Source organism: Octopus bimaculoides, chromosome 4, assembly GCF_001194135.2.
Source record: "Octopus bimaculoides isolate UCB-OBI-ISO-001 chromosome 4, ASM119413v2, whole genome shotgun sequence".
Taxonomy (NCBI): Eukaryota; Metazoa; Mollusca; class Cephalopoda; order Octopoda; family Octopodidae; genus Octopus; species Octopus bimaculoides.
In genome coordinates this window covers 93465787-93473818 of record NC_068984.1, presented here as the reverse complement: position 1 = coordinate 93473818, position 8032 = coordinate 93465787, and positions in this window count along the sequence as shown.

Sequence of the window (8032 nt, the reverse complement as noted above, 5' to 3'; positions counted from 1 at the left end):
GCCACATGACCATACCAGCACAATCGTCTCTCTTGCACACCACAACTGATGCTTCTTAGGTTTAACTTTTCTCTCAAGGTACTTACACTCTGTCTAGTATGCACACTGACATTACACATCCATTGAAGAATACTGACTTCAATCCTTGTGAGCCTACGCATGTCTTCAGCAGTCATGGCCCATGTTTCACTGCCATGAAGCATGGCTGTTGGTACACATGCATCATATAGTCTGCCTTTTACTCTGAGTGAGAGGCCCTTTGTCACCAGCAGAGGTAAGAGCTCTCTGAACTTTGCCCAGGCTATTCTTATTCTAGCAGCTACACTTTCAGCGCACCCTCTCCTACTACTAACTTGGTCACCTAGATAGCGGAAGTTATCAACTACATCTAGTTTTTCTCCCTGGAATGTGGCAGAAGTTGTTTTCTGCACATTTACAGTGTTTATAGCTCCTGAACATCTGCTACATACAAAAACTAACTTCTTAGTTAACCTTCCTTTGGTATTGCTGCACCTCTTATGTGTCCATAGCTTGCACTGGCTGCATCTTATAGAGTTTCTACCTACGCCTTTTCTACCTGAAGGGGTTTGTATTTTTTCTACCTTCCTACTTATTAAGACTTTGGTTTCAGCTAGGTTGACTGTAAGGCCCTTCGATTCTAGTCCTTGCTTCCACACCTGAAACTTCTCCTCTAGTTCTGATAGTGACTCAGCAATTAGCGCAAGGTCATCAGCATAGAGGAGCTCCCAGGGGCATCCTGTCTTGAATTCCTCTGTTATCGCCTGGAGGACTATGATAAATAGGAGGGGGCTGAGGACTGAACCTTGCTGGACTCCCACCTCTACACGGAATTCTTCACTATACTCATTGCCAGCCCTCACCTTACTGACAGCGTCTCTGTACATAGCTTGCACAGCTCTCACTAACCATTCTTCTATCCCAAGTTTCCTGATTGACCACCAGATGAGGGATCGGGGATTTTTGCGAAATTAAACGGTGACAAGATATTTTCTAAATTGGATCACTCGGATGCGTACCTACAAATTAGAGTAGATGATGAATGCTTTAAATACTTAACAATTAACACACAGAAAGGACTGTATAAATGCAACAGATTACCATTAAAAGTTGCACCAGCGATTTCTGAACAGATTGTGGTTGCAATGTTAGCAGACTGAATTGGTAGTTCCATATCTGGATGATATACTCATTAAAAGTGAATCCAGGGATCAACATACTTAGCATGTAAAATATGTATTCAAAAAAAAAAAAAAAAAAAATAGGGATTATGGCTTTACTTTGGTTGAAGAAAAGTTTGAATTTCTCTTACCGAATATAAGATATATAGAAAAATCATTGACAGAAATGGACGTTGACCAGACCCATCGCGGGCAGACACAATTAAGAATATGCCCCCTCCAACAAACAGCAATTTTACAAGCATTTTTAGGACTGGTTAATTATTACCAAAATTATATTCCAAATATGCACAAGGTAAGGGTTCCACTTAATAATCTGTTGAAAAAGATATGAAATGGAAATTGTCAGAAGGCTTTTGACTAAAAAAATGTTAACATCTGTTTTGTCATTAGCACATTTCAATCCTGCAGCAGAGATTGCTGTAGCTTCAGATGCGTCTGAGTACAGTATAGGAGCAATAAATTCTACATAAATATAAAGATGGTAACATGACGGCAGTGGTTCATGCTTCACGTTATCTGATATCATCAGAGAAAAATTATAGTCAAATCGAAAAAGAAGCTCTAGTGATTATTTTTGGTGTGAAAAAATTTCACAAATTTTTACACGGTACATGTTTTCATCTACAGACTGATCATCGTCCATTTTTATCAATATTTGGGCCAGAAAAAGGAATCCCTACCCATGCTGCTAACAGGTTACAACGCTTGGGTATGATATTATTAAACTATGATTTCAAGATGGAGTATATACCTCCAAGAAATTAGATTATGTTGATTGTCTATCAAGATTGATTTTAAAAAATGCAGAACCATTTAAAGATACCATGACTGCTGCTTTGCGAGTGGAAAATGAAATTTAAAATGCTTTGCGTAACATCATTTATAAACTGTCAGTTACCTTACAAGACATGAAATTAGAACTGGAAAATGATAAATTCATTAAAAAAATGGAAGAAATGCCAAAGGCTAAAAGAGATAAAAATATGCGCAACACAAATGGAAACCATTTCTCATTGTGTGACAATGTGTTGATGTATGCACAAAGAGTCGTAGTACCAGCCACACTACAAAAGCGATTATTAAAGGAATTTCATACTGGTCACCCAGGATTTCGAGAATGAAATCGTTAATGAGAAGTTATGTATATTGGCCAACAGCGGACCGTGACATTGAAGAATCAGTGATAGCATGCAGAGGATGTGCCTTAGCTGTAAAAGCACCTACCACTAAATGGTAACTATGGTTAAAAACAGACGTTCTATGGGCCAGACTTCAGGTTGATTATGCAGGTCTGCTCAAGGGTTCATATTACCTTGTTGTGGTGGACAGTTTTTCAAAGTGGCTGGAAGTGCAGAAATATAAAAAAGCCGACATCTGCGGTTACAATAAGTTTTTTACATGAATTGTTCACCAGGTATGATATTCCGGATACCATAGTGTCTGATAATGGAACTCAATTTATGTCAAACGAGTTCAGAAAACTTTGTGTTTTAAAACCTGTGACTTTGAGAGAGTGAGCTCTCTCAATTGGCAAACAAGTATTGCACATACACTGAGTATGCATGTTCAATAATGTTTACAACACTAGTGGTGCTTCTTCTTCATTTTTGAATATACATACATTCTTTTTTATTCTTTTCTTTTTATTTGTTTCAGTCATTTGACTGTGGCCATGCTGGAGCACCGCCTTTAATCAAACAAATCGACCTCTTTGTAAGCCTAGTACTTATCCTCTCGGTCTCTTTTGCTAGACCGCTAAGTTATGGGGATGTAAGCACATCAACATCTGTTGTCAAGTGATGGTGGGGGACAAACACAGACACATAAACATATATATATATATATATATATACACACACACATATATGACAGGCTTCTTTCAGTTTTCAATATAGTTTATAAAGCTTTATAGCTAGTAGATTCAAAATAAAGATTACCTACACATTCCACTCCTCACCTACACAAGTGAAAAAGAGGTGCCACAATATTATATGAATCAACACACGTTTTGCTCCATGCAGCATCTATTATCGTCAGAGACTCCCTAACTTTAACGTGTTTATCCTGACCATAGACATGGAAAGTTTTTTTAACTGACACAACCTTAAATTTAGCTGTAGTTGCACCACAAACAAGAAAAACATATCTCACGTGTCTGCCAATAAAACTGAAGACACCTGCATGCAAGAAGCTCAATACTTGTAACATGGAAGCAATAATTTATGGGGCAGAAATCACTTCTATAGACTTGAACCTAATAGAACCTAATACAAATGCATAAAAATTAGACATTACAAAGTTGTAAAAAATAATCATACAATCTTCTTTAAACAATGGGATAAAAAGACCATTTATAATTGGCTAATGGCATGTGGAAATTAAAAGTATAGTACTAAATAAAAAAAAGAATCGTATGATTTAGACCTTACCAAACAGGAAGAATTCTCAAAAGACTATACATCAAACGAGGGATATTCATGAAATGCAGGCACTTTGAAAATCACCTATTATGCAACTGGGGAAACATCACCTTCACTTAACTAGAAGCACATAGAAGCATAGCCACTTGATATTACTTGACCTGATTTTCCTTTCAAATTTCCTCCTTCTATCAGCCACCTACTTTATTTTTCTTATCTTCCTCTTCTAAACCTTTTCCACCCTTGTTACTCCTCTTTCCTTGTTAAGTAAGTTATGTATAAATTGAAATTCTACAAAATTGGCTTGTTTTAATTTTTGATCAAAGTGAATAAATCATTATTAGTAAATCTATTGACTTAATTGTATATATTTCTCAATATATTCAACTTCAGATCTATGGATCTGAAACATGGACCTTGTACAGCAGACAGGAAAGGTGCCTCGGCATTTTCCATCTCAGATGCCTCCACAAGTTCTTAGGCCTAACATGGCGCGACAAGGTCACCTATGTTGAAGTGCTGGTGCAGGCGAATCTTCAAAGCATGACAGCTATCTTGTGTATGAGAAAACTGAGGTGGCTGGGGCATGTCAGGAGAATGGATGACCATTGAATCCCGAAGCAACTACTCTATGGAGAACTGGCCCAGAGCAAGGGACCAAGAGGAAGACCAAAACTGAGGTATAAGGACACTTGCAAAACCAGTTTGTCCAAGTGTGAGGTGGATGTCAGCACCTGGGAAGAGAGAGCTGAGCACAGAACAACATGGAGAACTGTGGTGAAGGAAGGAACTGCTTCGCTGGAGAGCAGCTACAGAAACAAACAAGTAGAGAAGCGTCAGTGGTGAAAGGAAAACAACAGAAATGCAGAGTGCTGAACCACCCTCTTGGTATGCAAGTACTGTGACAGAAGCTGTGCTTCAATCATAGAAAGAATCAGCCATGAAAGAAGGGGAGCCCCTGATATGTTCGATTAAGTGACCTCTAAGCTAAATTGACCGTCTGCATAGATGAAAAGGGTCAATTACATTGGACTTATACTGAGTTAAAAGAAATCATTATTCTATTCAATTTTCCTTTCATGTTTGTAAGAAAAAAGAAAATGTTTTGAAATTTTGATATGATGGATGACAAGCAACAAAAAATATAGAATATGAAAAATGGGATTGAAAAGTTTTAGAATATACTGTTTCTAAATCAATATGGAAAATGATATTGATCAGAAGATAATTTTTTCAATAATATAAACAATAAGATGAAGGACGAGATAGATCATAAAATATGAATCTAATCTAACAGTTGAAGCCAGTATGTCAAACTATTGAATATAATATCTATATTAGAGACTTGGATCAACTTGAGCAGAATGTAGACAGTGAGTTGAATAGATATAAACTGACTTGAATGAAGAGAGTAAACAAGAATTTTATTTGTCAATAAAAGCTTTGATATCAAACGGTATGAAACATGACAACAGCTGTTGAGCATGTGACTGAATGTACTACAATAGAAATCTGTATAGGAAAAAAAAAACTAGAAAAATATATTAGTAAGCCACACACACACACACACACACACACACGTACATACATACATTTATCAACTAAATCTAATTTTCGAAATATTTAAAGATTGTTAGCAAAAGCAATTCAGAAAATGGCTTACTTTTAATCCCTTTTGTAGGGATTTCAATATAGACCTGTTTAATTTCAAATAGCACAATGAGTTTATACCGAAAATTCTCTAGACCTAGTGGAACTATTTGGGTGTTCAGAAAGTAAATATGTTTTACCAGAAAGGTTATAAAAACAAATGTAAACTACATTTATCTGAATAGTTTTAATAAAAAATGTAATCACCATCGTGTTCAATGACTGCAGCCCAACGGGAAAGTAACTTTTCTATGCCACATTCAAAGAAACCTATTTCTTTACCTGTAAAAAAGTCTGACACTATTTTCAACTTTATCTCTGTTTTTGAATGTTTTGCCTCTTATAAAATGATCTAGTGATTGGAACAGATGGAAATCTGTAGGTGCTAAGTTAGGCAAATATGGAGGATGAGGAAGAACTTCCCATCCTAAAGGTCATATCTTTTCTTGGGTTTGTTTTGAAGAGTGTGGCCGTGCATTGTCGTGCTGATTACCAAAGCTGGCTACTTTTAATGTAAATTTTCATTTACATGATCAAGTTGTTGGCAATAGACATCATTCATGGTCCTTCCATGTTCCAGTAGCTCATAATGGATGATATCTTTCATGCTCCAGCAAACATAGAGCAAGGATTTTTGTGGATAGAGTTCTGGTTTTGGTGTTGGCACTAACCTCTTATTACGTGCTAATCATTGCCTTTTTCATTTTCTGTTAACAATGTGCTGCAGAAATGACAGGTTATTATTTCTGGTTAGAAGACTGCTGTAGATGGTGGAGCATTGGTTGATTCTCAAGTGCAAGCTTATGCGGAACACAAATTTCCTCTTTGCATGTTCCCCCAATTTGCTTGAGATGTTCATGGATAGATGACACATGAAATTTTTGCGTTAAATTTCTGGTGCTTTGATGTGAATCTGATAAATAGTCTCATTCAAAAGGTTGCCATTCAGAGTGGGTTATCTTCCAGAGTGAGGCTTGTTGGATATGTCACAATCACCATCTTCAAACCTTTTAAACCACAGCTGACATGTATGAGCTTTCACTGCATCCAGATACACTTCACAAAAGATTTTCATTGCTTCTGTAGAGGTACTTTTCTTTCAAAGCTCATACAATAAGCAATGACAAATATGTTATTTCATCCATAGAGCTAATTACCAAAATAACTATGAATGACACACTGCTGGATAGAAAAGATGATATACTATTTCTAGACAGTTCCTGCCCATTCGATGTTGGCTCTGATATGATTGGTTGATTCCTATTTCATAGTGGTGAAAAAACATAACTACTTTCTGAACACCCTAACACATAGCATGTTCATACCTGCTTCACTTTACTACTTCCCTCACAAATACACATGCACTCATATGCATACATGCACTTATTTTTCAATTTCCTTATCTCTTCTTGCATCGCTCTCCATGCACTACTGCCATTATAACATGTCAACTAATGATACCAGTTCACTTCTGCTTCCAAAGCATGTTAATTCAGTTCACTTCCATTTCTTCACTGTCTATTTTACCTCTGGCATTATCCACTGGATTTATCCACTTCTCCATCTTAGTACTCTCTCCTGTGTAACATACTATTTTTTTCACCAGTGTTTTCACCTTACTATTTTTAATATCTTGCTTCACTATTTAGACAGTTTTTTCATCAGTGTTTTTTCTTACCTTCCCTTTCACGTCACACACATATGGTCTACCACACCTTCCTTCCCTCTATGCCTTTCTCTCACATACATTACAATTACACCTACACTCCATCCTCCTATGTACCCCCACTATCCTACACCACTACATCACATACTTGCACATTTCCACATACCTCCCTCCCTCAAGAAACAAACACACACCTCCCATGCTTATCTCTATGCACGGATACTCTCCTATACATGCACACACCACCTACCTTCACCCTTCCTAACTCCACTACAAAACTGTCTTCTTACCTGGGCCCTAACCTGTATTTTTTTCTAACATCTTTCCTTATTCTTTTATTTTTTCTGATGACGGAATAGCATCCAAAACTTCAAGACACTTCTTTCTTTTTAAGCATTAAGCTAAAATAATATTTGTTAAAACTTGTCTTTTCCATGCTGTTATCTTTTTGTGCACTGTAGTTGAGAAGAAAACTTCTCAACCATGTACTTTTGGGTTGAGTTCCACAGCTTGGGACCTTGGCTATGTGTTTTCTACTATAGCCCTGAAAGGATCAAAGCTTTTTGAGTAGATTTCACAGATAAAAACTGGAAGAAAGTTATTGTACACCCCCCCCACACACATCTGTAATCTTTTATTTGTTTCAGTCATTGGACTGTAGTCATACTTGGACACTAACTTGAAGAATTTCTAGTTGAATGAATCAACCCCAGTACTTATTGTTTTGTTAAGTGTGGTACTCATTCTATCAGTTTCTTTTGCTGAACCACTAAGTTATAGGGACATAAGCACACCAACACTGGTTCTCAAGCTTTGGTGGGGGATAAGTACAGACACAAAGGCACACACAAACATATATATCTGACAGGCTTCTTTCAGTTTCTACCAGATTCACTCACTATGCTTTGGTCAGCTCACGTAGTAGAAGACACTTGCTGAAGGTTCCACACAGTGGGACTGAACCGGGAACTATGTAGTTGGGAAGCAAACTACTTACCACACAGCAATACCTGTGCCTACAGGAGAGCATCCATTACTATATATACATATATATATATATATGTATATATATATATATATATATATATATATAT